General features: G+C 32.2%; 1 protein-coding gene and 1 long non-coding RNA gene across 11 annotated transcripts in view; both read left to right on the top strand.

The window, feature by feature from the left end:
* The window catches only part of LOC116528396, a 20378-nt gene extending 6451 nt beyond the window's left edge, over positions 1–13927 (top strand). Inside the window, exons 2-3 of the long non-coding RNA XR_004259006.1 lie at positions 6416–6424; positions 13917–13927. This is a non-coding gene — a long non-coding RNA (uncharacterized LOC116528396). The remainder of the gene's footprint in view (positions 1–6415; positions 6425–13916) is intronic.
* PCDH15 (protocadherin related 15) overlaps positions 1–15346 on the top strand; it is an 819037-nt gene that overhangs the window by 372914 nt on the left and 430777 nt on the right. The gene's annotated exons all lie outside the window — the stretch shown is intronic.

Below are 15346 nucleotides of genomic sequence, written 5' to 3'. Positions count from 1 at the left end.
AAAATACAATAAAATAAATAAATGGGAAAAAAAAATACACTAAATAAATTATAAAATAAATTGTGAAACAAAATGTCAACTTTTCCCAGCAGCAGACCGTACTTCCATTGCGTACCCTAAACATGTTTAGTAATGACTTATGCTAGTATTTACCATATGAAGTTCATTCATAGAGGATATTCCAAAGATAATTTACTTTAAAATAGTGCTTTGAATTTTTAAGGGAGAAGATTAATACACTTGATGTTCATATATTCATTTAATTAGGCTTTGCAAAAATCAAAGAGCAAAACATAATTTTGAAAGCAAGCAGAATTGTTGTCATATCTACAAATCTTTTCTATTTTAATTTCATACATTTTTAGACATGATGTCAGGTGATATTCTTTAATTGTGGGTTTTTCTGAAATGTTTATTTTCTTATTTTTCACATCAAGTGAAATATAAGTATACATGTCATAGTAAAGTTTTTAAGGGTTATATGTTTGTTGCTAACGTAAGATATTTAAATTCACCTCCTCAAGTTGGAAACAGTTTAAGTGTGCTGAGAACTTTTCTAGCTAATTAAAGACAAGGCTGTACTCTTTCATATAATTAATTTCAAATCACATTTTGGGGCATATTGGCAAAGTAAAAAATTTGCATGAAACTTTCAACAATTTATGAATATATATGTGTGAATACATATACATTTGTGTGTGTGTGTGTGTGTGTGTACACACACATATATATAAGTTAGAAAACTGCCTTTGTTTAAGCAATGGTATTTTTAAAGTTTTAAATTAAAAAATTATGTAAGTTTGGGGGTTGTAGAAAGATACTGGGGCAAACATTGTGATTTCATAGACAAATAATTTACTGTGCTTGCAATGGCTACTTTTGTATGTGTTATAGGCCTGCAAAAGTTGAGAAATAGAACAATTACTTAATGTCAAATATTAGCTTGTAAGATCTCTTTTGAGTAGGAACATCTACAAAAAGCAGACCATGTCCACTTGAGGGAGATGAGGAAAAAATCAACAAGCTGAGGATTTTAGAGAATACAAATGTACAGAAAATCGAGATGGAAAGAAGGAAAAGAACAAAGACCTCATATATGTGAAGGTCATATATAGGCACTGAAAATTATTTTGAAACAAAGACAGTGGGTCAGGAGCTAAGGAGCAAGAAATTGAATAGATAAAAGCATTCTCTTACATCATTTATTCTAATATTTAGCAATGAAAGAAAGAAGACTAACAATACAGGGCCAGAATTTGTGGTCATGAGATAGAAATCAAGGTTTGCTGAGGATCATAAGAATGATGTAGGAAGGAATGATGAAGCAGGTATTTGATAAATATCTTTTAAGACACAGACACCCAGTGTGGTTAGAGGCATAGGATAAAAAAGGTCTTTCATTCCACTGAACTGTTATAGAAGTTAAAAAAAAAAAAACTTATAAATTTTGCTAATTATTTTTTAACCAAATCATAGAAGCCACAGGAATAGGCAGTCTTCATTTCTGAAATGCAAAGTTACCAAAAGGAAATGGGTAGCAGGGTTTTAACAAATCCTGTGACCTTGTAAGTGACATTGATTTTATTATTTTAAATTATCTGAGTATAATCTTCAAAGTGTCTTATAATAAATAAAAGATAAAGGAGTAAAAAGTTTGAACCTATTTTCAGCATAAATGTGTAATGTGTGATATGATCATTTAAGACAACAGTGTTCTTGCATTAATATCATTTTAATGGGATATGTAATGTGTGATATGATCGTTTAAGACAACAGTGTACTTGCATTAATATCATTTTAATGGGATATGTCTTTCTGCCATGCCAAAACAAGATTTGATGAGCTAAGGATTTCTAGGAAAGTCTCAGAACACCATAGCAAGCTTAATGTCTTACATTTATTTTTTCTCCTGCCTTTTCTGATAAACTAGATGCCTACCATGCGCAGTCAACTGATAAGTGTTTTAAATAAATGTCACTGTAAACAAGTGAAGCATGAAAAGGTTAAAATTATAAAGATGTGAGTTCCAGGTAATTAATTTTTGTATATCTGAGACTGCTCTAAGAAGGACAGGGATAATTAAAAGAAACTGCTGCTAATTGTAATGGGAAAGCGAGTGGAAATTGAGAGGGCAATCAGTATCATCCCCTTTAAGGAATGTATGATATCTGGAAATACTTGTTAGGAATGAACACCATCTTCTATCATATTTAGATGGCAAATGAGTAGAGTTGTTACAAAGTAACATAGCTTTAGACTGATACTGTTCACATTCCCTTCTCTGCTGTGAAAACTTGACATAAATGCAAACATTTTTTTGAAGTTGTGAGTTTCCAGAGTTATTTACTTATTAACATATAGCATGACTACGTATTTGTGCACTATTGGGAGAGTTGAAAGACACCTAAAATAATTAATTTCAAATACATTTAAAAGTTGTGGTTCTGTGAATATCAATATACATAATTTCTTAATATAAACAAGGAGATGCTGTACCAATAGAATATATTGTTATATTATGGAATTTGAAATTGAAATTATACGATTGTGTCCACAAAAAGCTGCCCAGCCTAACATGCCCATCTATCTATTTCAATATTTGCTTTTTTGTGTTAAGCTAATATTTAATATTGATTTTTTCATTAATATCAGTGTTATTTTTTATTTTGCCATCTAGTAATATTACTTAGCAATCAGACAATAATAGGAAAATATGTAAAAAGGGGGGCTTAAAGGCAAGTCCTATTTCTGTGACTATAATGCATAGATGTATAATTCTAGATTTATACTGTATAATATTATGATGTATAATTTTTTAGAAATAACAAGTTCGGCAAACTAAATTTGGTATGTTGAAGTGAGTCTCAAACTAAGAAGAATTGAAGTGCAAATTTGTAAAGTACAAAAGAGATCTTGGAGCATGCTGAATAAATAGAATAACCTGAGAAAAGTTACACAGATGCCAATTAATCCATTCTGAAATGTATACATATAGCATGTTGCCGTTCTCCACAAGCTCCTCATATAGATGGAATCACTTTGACATTCATGACCAAAATTGAGTGCTGTAGCTGACAAATGATCTCAACTACCTTCTATCCCAGGGTGCTTCTTCAGAAGTCCCAAGGATGATAATGTCTTAAATGAAATATGCTCCTTAGTTATGTTGGGTCACTGGGTTCTATTTTTTTCTCTCTACTTTCAGGACCATGATCTCTTGGGCTGCTAATTTAGTATCATCTTAATAGTAAAATATAAGGGAGTAGAGATAATTTGTGAATTTCTGTATTCTAAACTTGGAGGAAGTTCTTTAAATGTTCACTACAATGTATAGGTGTTAAAGTCAGAATTTTAAAAGTATGTTATTAAAGCATTATGGGTAATGAAAAGAAATTTCAACAAATATAATAAATTTACATCACTAAGGACTATGGCAAGGTTCACTGACTAGGTTATTACTAATAATTATCTTAGAAATGATACCAATGGCTACAGATTCAGGATGAGTACAAATTGAGTCCTTCCTTTTAATAAAATATCCATTTTTAAAGAGTATATTTATAGTAGAACCAATTACATTGACCTATTGTGGGTATTCAATGAGTTAACACATAAAATATTTACATCAAAGACTCATATCTAAGAGGTTAATAGGAGCTTTCATTATTATTTTATCTTTATAAACTTAGTATACTGTCATCTCTGTGCTGTCAATGTCCACATTTATGTCTTCAGTTTGAATCTTTCTCCTGAACCCAAAGACTTAGATATTCACTTATCTACTTGGTATCTCAAGTGGGTGCTAATAAGCATCTCAAATTATAAAAGTGTCCTGTTTCTCTGTTTCAAATGATAAATATTCCATCTTTCCATCTTTTAAGCCATAAACCTTGATGTTATATTATCTTCCTCTGCACTCCTCTCACCCTACATTCTGTGAAACCTGGTCACCTCTACTTCCAAATTTACCCACCTCGTTTTTAAATGACTAGTATTTTGCCCCCTTCTTCTCTGATTTCATGTTCCCTTACAAAATCTTTCAAATAACTTTTATAGTAACCAAGAAATATTGCTACTTTTCTATTTTGCAACATCCCCCTCTTGATGGGATTGCCAGATAAAACATAGAAAACCAGTTAAATTTGAATTTCAGTTAATGTTTTTCTTTAGTACAAATATGTGTAATCATTTGGTATGATATCATAGAAATTTTACTAAATAATATCTGTTGTATATCTGAAATTCAAATTTAACTGAATGCCTTGCAATTTTATTTGCTACATCTGGCAGTCCTTCTCTTGGAACTACAAGTTTATTAGGAATGTTATTACCTTTCGTATTTTTTGCTGGTGAAAGTCTTATCAAATATGCAGAAGATGTATTACCACACTTTCGGCTTTAATAACGGTTGCTTTGCCACTCACCAAATGATTCCTAAGGCTATATCACACATCTTAGGATTCGTGGCAGGAATTCTAATATCAGTCAGGTTATGCTAGGTTATCCTGTAACAGTGAAACCACTTCAATATTAGTACCTTAAAACAGTTAAATGTTTCTTTTCCTGAAGGTTATTTATCTCAAATCTTCCACTACAAAATCAGTTAGGAATTTTTCTCTATGTTCTACTCACCGAGGGACTCAGGAACAGAGTGACAACACCTCCAAATTTTTGTGATTACTAAATAGGGGAGGGAAAAAGAGAGAAAAAAATGCTGAGTTTCCACCAGCTCTTAAGTTTATGAGTGAGATCATTTTAACTTTACAGAGAATAATTACGAAAGCAACTGTAGCTATCACCCTGCCTGCCCAACCTCATTTTCTATTTGTAGATATAAGAAATAATATCCATCTAGAATGCCATATGTGTATTTACTTTATGTGTTTATATCCATGAAAATATAGCAGTATTTATTTTCTTAATTTGTAGAAATGGTATACTGAATATAGCTACTGCAACTTGATTTTGTTACTCAAACTTACATTTTTGTGATGTTTTAGTTTATTGATTGCCACTGTATGAATTTATTTATCATCTGTTTTTCAAGTTCTTCGTTTTGAGACATTCAGAGTTTTTCTAATCTTTAGTTGAATTTCAAAATGTTGCTGTATACCTTCTTATATAGATTTTGTTGTATATATGTATGAGTGTTTTGTAGAATAGTGGAATTTTGGGTCATATGAATATCTTCAACTATCTCACATGCTGTCAGTTTGCTGTCCTAATTGCTATATACTCATGAAGTTACATTTCACCACTATAGGGTATTCAGAATTTTTAATTGTTTTCAACATGATGGTAATAAAATAATTCTATTGGCAATTTGATTTTTATTGTTTTTGTAGTTTGACTTGTTCAACATTCTCATAATATTTAGTGTTCAGTTGGGTTTGCTCTGTGAATTGCTAATTCATATTTTTCCTATTTTATTATTGGGCAGTGTGTCATTTTCTTAGTGATGTATTGTTTTCCTATTTAGACTGGATACTAATTCTTTGCTAGCTAAACATAGCAGAATTTTCTAGTACTTCTGTGAAGCTTTCATTTCATATTGCTTTTGGTGCTATTTCACATGAGTTTTAAATTTGAACATCATCTAAAGTATCAACTTTTCTCTTTGTGGGTTTTGCTTTCTTTATGTCTTTTTAAATAAATCTTTTTATTTAAATACCATAAAGATATTACTTATTTTTTGGTAACTGTGTTAAAGTTTTGCTTTTGCATTATGTTTTTAAGTCCACCTAGAACTGATTTTTGTGTACTGGGTAGGGTCATGAGTCAGCTTTACTTTTTTTCACATAATCAGTTGTCTGAAATATTTTATGGTTTTTAAAATTTAACCTTTGACTTGTTAATGCCATTTCTGTTATGAAACAAATTTTCACATATGGAGCTGTGTTTTCTGGGCTCATTTTTCATTCATTTGTAGTGTCCTGGACTGTTTGAGTGCTAGATCCAGTGTTAAGGCATTTCAGTATAAATGTTTTAGTCATAAGAAGTCTTTGTGCCAAGAAGGGAGGTTCTTGTGCTTTTATCCTCTTCAAATTAGTTCTGGGTGTTCTCCCCTACATAATTTTTGATTTGCTTGCAAATTTTTTGAAAATTTGTAATGACACCACAGTTAAACATTAACTGTGGAAAATATTACTATATTTATGACTTTGACATTTCCTATTCATGTACTAATTCAATTTTTTTAATTTAAAATTCTTGAACATTTAATAGAGTTGGTGAAAGAGTCCAGAGACATAGCATTTCGTCAGGATCTCAAGAAATACTCTTTAGATTGTTATGAATGAATTCTACGTCTGCCACCTTTTAACTTTTACCTTAGGGAAGTCAGTTGCTCTCTGTGCTTCAGTTTCTGCATCTATTAAGAAAACGGTGGCTTCTACCTCATAAGATCACTTGAAAGATTAAATGAGTTAAACTTGTAAAACATTTCAACCAGAATCTGGCATATAATAAGCACCGTTTCCATATTTTTGTTGTTTTTCAGTGTTAAGATAATGTATATCTATTTATCCTAATTGGTTGTTGAAAAGTCACAGGAATACTGACAACTGGTACATGTTTGTTTTGTTTTCACCATGCTTGTTGATGTCTCCTTTTGACTGTAATAGTTTGTAGCTTTTTCTTATAATCTTTATGCAGACAACTTCATTGTCTGTAAATAACATTTTACATTTTACTTATGATCCACATGTCCTTTATTTTATGGCTTGGATCCTTAATATCATGTAATATGAAAAGAAGTCATGTTGCCAATTGCTTGTCTTGTTCTTTGTTTTAAAAATAATACTTCTAATACTTAAGTATGGTATTCACTATAGATCTTTTATAACGACTTTAAAGTAATTGATCAAAATTCAATTTATTCTTCATTTGCTAGGAATCTTTATCATGAATGAATTTAAATGTTATGCAGGCTTCTGCATTATTGAAAAGTTTAGGAATTAGAATCCTTTATCTGTCAATATGATGAAATAAAGTAAATCATTGTATAATATGAACACATCAGTCATTCTAGGGTTATAAACAGTGTGGTAATTTTACACACACACACACACACACACACACACATAATTAAACTGAGTTTTGTTTACAATCAAAGGTATTCATACCCACCAAAAAACTTCGTCGCATAGTGTTGGCTGCTTATATAGTTCCAGACCCTGTTCTAGGCTATGGAAAGACATCAGGAAGCCCAAAACAAACAACAGTCCTTACTTTGGAGGAACTCATATTCTAATAAAGTTTGTAAAATATATAGTAAAAATATATATATTATAACACAGTTGAAGAAAAGTGCTGTGGAAAATGTTGGCTAGGCAAAGGGGTTTGGGAATAGTAGGGAAAATGTGAGTCGACTAAATGGGTGGTATGACAGGCTTCATTCATTTTTAAGTTCAGGGGTACAAGTGCAGGTTTGTTACATAGGTAAATTTGTATCACGGTGGTTTATTGTACAGATTATTTCATCACCTTGGTATTAAGCCCACTACCCATTGGTTTTTTTTTTTTTTTTTCAGTCTTCTCCCTTCTCCAGCTCTCCACCCTCCAAAAAGCCCCAGTGTGTGTTGTTCCCCACTCTATGTGTCCATGTGTTCTCATCATTTATCTCCCACCTGTAAGTGAGAATATGCAGTGTTTGGTTTGCTGTTCATGTGTTAGTTTGCTAAGGATAATGGCCTTCAACTATATCCACATCCCTGCAAAGAACAAGATCATGCTCTTTCTTATGGCTGCATAGTATTCTATGGTGTATATATACCACATTTTCTATATCTGGCAGACCACTGATGGGCATTTTAGGTTGATTCCATGTCTTTGCTTAGAGAAGGAGATAAAAGGGTGTTCCAGAAGGACTAGCCGTTGCCAAGCTCTGGTTCAGGAGTGTGGCTGGTATCCTCTACATTGCAAGCAGTTATAATTGGGAGTTGTTGCTTAAAGTGTGCTTTATGTTCACTCATCTGCGACTACATTTTTGGAGTCTATGCTTTTGGAAGGACAAATGATTGATGATTTTGTTTTCTTTTAAAACTAGTTAAGTCATTTTTGTTAAGTTTTTTTTTAAGTGTCTTCATTTTATATATTCAAAAGTAAGTTAATAGTGTTTTCTTGTGCTCGTTATGGCCTTTTTCTCTTTACTTGGTAAATCAATCTGTCTGGAAATTTGTTAATTTAACTATGGTTTTAAAAGAATTACCTTTATTTTTTACCATACTACTTCCTTTATTTCTATTTGATTTATTTTATTACATTATAATTTATACTTATTTTGTGTGTTTATATTTCCTATATGATTCCAGCTTTTGCATAGTCAGCAGTCTTCCTCCTTATGTATAATTTTCACTGTCATTAAATTCTAAATAAAGTATAACTTCTGCCTTTATTTTTCATTGACTACGAATTACATGCAAGCTTCTGTTTAAGTTTACAAACAACAGCATTATCTGGCTGTCTCTTCTTATTGGATTCTGTCTTACCTTTGGGTCCGAAAACATAGTGAGTATAAAATAATTTTCTTGACCTCTGAACATTTTGCTAAATTCACTCATTTAATATGTTATGCTCATCAGAATATTATGTAACATAATCAGAACATGTAACAATAGGCTCTGATAATCAGTTCACTAGGAAGATATTGTCTCTCATGTATTACAATTTTTTTATGTTTTTGGAGTATATTCTCAAATATTTTTCAAGAACACTTTTTGTTAACATTTTATAAAATTTAAAAATAGTGAATTTGTGCCTAAGTATACGACATTATTGAATATGATTTTATAAGTGGCATATAAACAGACTGATCATTGCTTTCCTGGAATGCAGAGATAAGACAGTCAAGGAGTTGGTTGGGTTTAGGATGCATGATAAAACATCTCATGAAATATCTGTATCCTCAGTCTTAGAAAATGGATCCCATTTTTAAAAACTGGATTCATTTACTACATTATCAAATTGTTTCAGTGTTGTATTCCACTGTCTGTAGCATTCCATAGAAAGTTTACTTAACATCTTTTGAATACTCATTAACAAAAACTGTCCCCTTTTCCTCAAACCTTTCTATTACTCCAGGATTATTCACTGGCATCAAATTACCAAGTCTGACAGAAATAATTTTAACTTCATCATCAATTGCCAGAGTAATAATTTAGACTACAAATAGCTGCATATATTAACAGGGATGAAAAAATATTTTCCACTCTCGTTGTTGAAACAGTGGGAGCCCTGAATGATTTGATAGCTGTACAATTAAGCAAATAATAAACTACCAGATTAAATCTGAGTGAACTAAAAATATCTGTGCATAGCTGTATACAAAATTAAAATTATATCCTTAGTACCTCTTATGGCTTTAATGCCGTTAGCACCAATAGACATAATTTTAAATGATTCATATAAATATGAATATATAAAATTTAAAAATACTAAGTGAATTTGTGCCTAATTGTACTACATTATTAAGTGTGATTTTATGAGTGTTGCTTCTAACCAATAGCAAATGTATAGCATATATATGATATGTATGTTACTGGGTAGGAGGTACAGTAGCAAGTTTTCTTTCTTATATGGAAATAAGAATGGCATAATTTGACTGTAAAGATGACAAAGAGGTGATGTGATGGACACTTACAAAAGCATTTTATTTATACTTATCTGAACCCTTAGATTATTCTAAAATGAAGATGTATAATATATATAATTTTTATTCTATTTTTCTGAGTTTTTCCCTTCCAGTTAGGTTTTGGGAATATAAACATGGTATACAGTTGAACTCTTACATGATATAAGGGCAAATAGCGAGTATAAGAATTATTACACTTTATTCATTTGTGTCCTATATCATTCCTCTATTGGGTAAATAGGTAAATGGAAGGAACTGCTAAATAATACTTGTTAATTCCAACCTGAATGAAAACAAAATTTTGTGCCTATGGAAAAGCATACAATGTTTGTAGTGGGGAGAAGGGAATCTGATAGGTGTCTAATATTTAAGAACATTGGCCAGGCATGGTGGCTCACACCTGTAATTCCAGCAGTTTGGGAGGTCAAGTTGGGCGGATCACATGAGGTCAGGAGTTTGAAACCAACCCAGCCAATGTGGTGAAACCCTGCCTCTAATAAAATACAAAAATTAGCTGAGCATGGTGGTGCCTGCCTTAGTCCCAGCTAGTCTGGAGGCGGGAACAGGAGAATTTCTTGAGCCTGGGAGTTGAAGGTTGCAGTGAGCCGAGATCATGTCATTGCACTCCAGCCTAGGTGGCAGAGGTGAGACTGTCTCAAAAAAAAAAAAAAAAAATTCATGCTAACATGAAAGAAATATAAACAATTTTTAGTTTTTTAGGTTTATATTATATACCATGGCAGATCATAGATGCACTTGTAAAAGAAGATCAAATTAAAATAGATTATCTGTTTGTTTATTCCCTTATCGATGCCTGGCTTTCTGGAAAAATTTAGTGATTTTTGTGGAATTCTCTGATAATCATTATAAACTTACTTCTTTCCGTAACATATTGGGAACACTGATCATATATAATAATTTAGAACCTCTTATTCTCCTTCATTTTTCCCAGAGCAGTCATTGCCACCTGACATGTTATATGTTTATTTTTGTTTCCTGTTTTAACGTACAACTGATTAAAATGAACTTTTCATTAATTCAAGTCCTGTTCTTTTCATTGTTAAAGCCCAAGTATCTAAAACAATGTCTATTATTAAGTAGTCACCAGGTAACTCTTTGCTGAGTAAATAAAACTTAGGAGGAAGGGAGAGAGAAAATCTACACCCTTTACAGTATCCATGATTTTTCACAAAGAGCTAGAGTGTAATATTTTATCATTTCGTACCATGTAAGTTAGAATTATGGTGGAACATCATATTTATACAGTTCTTATTTAATTCTTATTTTACAGTATCTAGATCTCTTTTTAAAACAAGCAAGCAAACAAACAACAGTGAAGATACGCTAAAGAAGTTTTGGGAGATGGACCTACATGTTTATAGCTTCACTCCTAGCTTACCCATATCCACCCTGAGTGAATTCCTAGGGCTACTAAGAAAATAGTTGCAATTCAGGAAGTGTTTGTTTCAAAACTCCAAAAATGATGACTGTCCAGTTTAGAATGTGTTCATGTATTCCGTAGACAATGACCGAATACCTACTAGGTTCTGAACAATGTGCTACTTGCTGCCGCAAATAAAATAATAATAAGGCACTATAAGAGAGGCAAAGGGAAGAGATTGTTTGGTTTAGGATGCATGATAAGACAGCTCATGAAGTATGTATATACTCAATTTTAGAAAATGGATCCCATTTTTAAAACCTGGATTCACTGACTGCATCATCAGATTGTTTCACTGTTATATTTCACTATGTATAGCATTGGAATATTCATCCAGTAAAAAATATGAAACCAAAGATAAGTGACTATCCAAGAACACAGTTTATTTTATTAACACACAGTACAGTGTGCTAAAAGAGATAAAAAATAAATGAACACTTCCTATATAAAATGTGGAATAATTTGCTTCAGGTAATATATTTTAAAGTTATGGGCATAATAATAACTGCTACTTAGAAATTTATTATGGGTATTATATAAAATCTTATATATAACATTTTGAATTTCTAAAATATTTATGGATCCTTGTTGTTAAGATGAAGTGGTGTTCCAGAAATAGTTGATAGTAGGTTTGTTACACTTAAAATAGAGAAATCTAGAATTGATAGGTGACACCACAGTTGAGGAAGGAAAACTAAGAAAATTGCAGTAGAATGCTTTTTTGAAGGGAAAATGAAATGTCAAAGACAAAATTTTTATGGTTCTTTAATCACAGTCATCAAATTATAACAAATGGAAGCTTAAAATTTAATTTGTCACTTCGCCTGAATTACACCTGAGATTATACCTGTATACCAAGTGAAGAGTTATATTTCATAATGGGTTTCATTTGGCTTTCAACACAGTGATTCTGTTGAAGACATTTCTGTAAATCTTTCCAGATACAGGAGAGGCAATTTAATAAACACTGTCATCAAGTGACTCTTCAATTTTTCTTCATCTTTTTAAACTTTTAATGCCTAGCTGATTGTTACTAGAACAAAGTATGTTATTCCCTCTTCACAATAATTCATTAACCTATATCGCCCTTTACAAAGTTGTTTTTATATACCTTACTAACTACCAACGTGAGGAAAAGGCCTGTGTTCCTTTCATTCAGTAGAAAACACATGCACTTCAATAATATTGTTTTTTGTTTGTTTATTTTTGTTTTTTTGGGGGTTGGAGTCTCACTCTGTGGTCAGGCTGTGGTGCGGTGTTGTAATCTTGGTTCACTGCAACCTCCACCTCCCAGATTCATGCAATTTTCCTCCCTCGGCCTCCTGAGTAGCTGGGACTACAGCCATGCACCGCCATGCCCAGATCATTTTTGTGTTTTTAGCAGAGATGAGGTTTCACCATGTTGGACAGGATGCTCTTGATCTTCTGACCTCGTGATCCACTCACCTCAACCTTTCAAATTACTGGATTACAGGTGTGAGTCACCATGCCCAGCCAATAATATTGTTTCTTAAAAACCACCTATTGGTTTGTTTTCTTTCAGTTTCTCATTTATCATTATTTGTTCACTGTCACTGAAAGCTGAACACATAATAACGTGAATTAATTGAATATGTTTCATATGTGTTCTCCAAATTAAATTTTCAGTTGCTCACCTTTTTATGGTTATATTAAGAGAATGTGGCTGTAATTGCTTGTCTAAGAAAAATTACTGAGAAAGATATTCAGATTAAATGTAGGAAATATTTTAAGGATCTTTGAAAAGAAAAACGTCAGGTTCTATATTGTATTCAGGGATCATAGGAGATGAAAGTGTCAGATATGCAAGGCAGATGAGAAAATACTTTATAAGATTAAGTCTTAGACATTCTTCTTCTGATAGTTATTGAAAAATCCCGTTCATCAAGAACTATCTTAAATCAATGAACATTTCCTCAGCCACCAGACAAAATGTTTCTGCATGTGTGTGTATGTGTTATTGGAACTGTAGTTATATTTACAATACTATAATTAGTGGTGTTCTTAACTCCTGTTACTCGCTAGAACATAATTGATAAGAAGCAGTCACATATATTAAATGTTTCTCGTGTCCCAGCATTTGCCCAGTGATTGATATGCTAGGTGCCATAAATGTTTATTCAACGAGTAAATCGGTTACTAGGAACTAAGTTCTTATACTTGTGTACAGTCACCTATAAAATCTTCCACTCTTCCTTGGGCAATTGGGGAAGTTGTGAATAGAAAATGGAAGAGTCTCTGTCAGCCTGGGTTACTAAGGGTGAACTTGAATTTTCTATGAGTAAAAAAAGAAAAAAACTGTTATACTGAGCCACAGAGATTTGGATATTCATATTTTATAGCAGAGTAGTAACTAAAACATGGTACTTACAAGCTTTAAAAGAAAAGAAGAAATAGTAGAAGTGACACTAATTTCCCACATGACATTCACCTCCTCTTTCACCAATTGACAGTATTGAAAGTTGCAAATCAGTGCCTCCTCCTAGATTATGCTTCAGTTGAGCAGGGCTTATTCTGAACTCAGTATGCAACATCCTGCGAGAACAAATCCAGCGATTGTTCTCAAGTGACTATCCAACATCCCAATGGGTTGAGTGGCATGCTAAACATAGCAATAAGCAATATAAAACAGATCTTAGTCTGTTTCTAAGGCCCAGACCACACAAAGTATCCATTCATCTTCCTCTCTTGTCTATAAAAGAAAACTCACTTTATCAACAGTTTCTGCCCTACTGAAAGATGTTAAATGAAGGCCAAGGTAGTGAGTTGGGGAAGTGATGTTATATTACCTGTGACATGTGTGTTCTTAAGACCCATAAAGAAAAGAGCAGAAAATGACTTTGATCTGTTTAATAAATGATTTTTACTTGAATAGTGAGGTTGCTTAAATATGTTGATCCTCCTTCTAGGTGGAAATTATTTCCATATCAAGTTGTTTCTGTTTTTATTAATTATATATATATATATATTATTGTATACACAGTTACTAGGAATGAATTAAAAATTATTGAAATAGTTATTTTTCATTCATATGTTTATTACATATTATTAAATTATTCACCATATAATAAATAGTTAAGCAGTTTCCACATAATTATACCTACCATTTTATTCATGGAAATAATTTTATTTGGTTATTTAATTTTTATTTTAGATTAAGCATACATGTGTGTATGTTTGTGTATGTTGGTACACATGGATATATTGCACGATGCTGAGGTTTCGGCTTCTACTGAACTTATCATTTGAATAGTAAACATAGTACCCAATAAACGTACACACATGTATCCTTTAGATTTAGCATACATGTGTGTACGTTTGTCTATGTTTGTTACATGGATATATTGCATGATGCTGAGGTTTCAGCTTCTATTGGACTTATGATTTGAATGGTAAACATAGTACCCAATAAGTAACTTTTCAAACCTTGCCCTCCTTCCTTCCCTGTTTTGGCAACTCTTCCTTCCCTAGTGTCTGTTATTTACATCCTTTTGTTCCTGTGTACCCAAAGTTTAACTCCCACTTATAAGTGAGAACGTGTGGTATTCGGTTTTCTGCTTTCATCTTAATTCACTTAGGATAATGACATCCAGGCACATCCATGTTGCTGCAAAGGAAAGGATTTCATTCTTTCTTCTGGCTGCATAGTATTCCATGGTATATATGCGTCACATTTTCTTTATCCAGTCCACTATTATTGGAAACCTATGTTGATTCCGTATCTTTGCTACTTCATATTTGCAATAGAAAATGCAAGTGCTGGGCAGAAGCTCTTTAGTTTAATTTGGCCTCAATTGTCAGCTTTTGTTTTTGTTGCATTTGTGTTTTAGCACTTAGTTGTAAATTCCTTGCCTAGGCCAATGTTCAAAATAATTTCCTAGGTCTAATTTTAGGTTTCTTGTAGTTTAAAGTTCTACATTGAAGTCTTTATCTTGAGTTTTTTTTTTTTTTTAATACAAATCTAATTTCATTATATAGGATTCTAATTTCATTTTCTGAATATGATTAGCCAGTTTTCCCAGCGCCATTAATTAACTAGGGTGTCCTTTCCCCATTGTATTTCTACCAATTTTGTTAAAGATCAGTTGGTTATAGATATGGGACTTCATTTCTGGATTCTCTTTTGTGTTCCATTGGTCTATGTGTCTATTTTTGTACCCATATCATACTGTTTTGGTTGTTGTAGCCTTGTAGTATAGTTGAAAATCAAGTATATGTTGCCTCTGCCTTTGTTCTTTTAGCTTAAGATTGCTTTG

Source organism: Sapajus apella, unplaced genomic scaffold (assembly GCF_009761245.1).
Source record: "Sapajus apella isolate SASKATOON/1434 unplaced genomic scaffold, GSC_monkey_1.0 scaffold58, whole genome shotgun sequence".
In the NCBI taxonomy this organism is placed as follows: Eukaryota; Metazoa; Chordata; class Mammalia; order Primates; family Cebidae; genus Sapajus; species Sapajus apella.
This window is presented reverse-complemented; position numbering and strand designations above follow the sequence as displayed.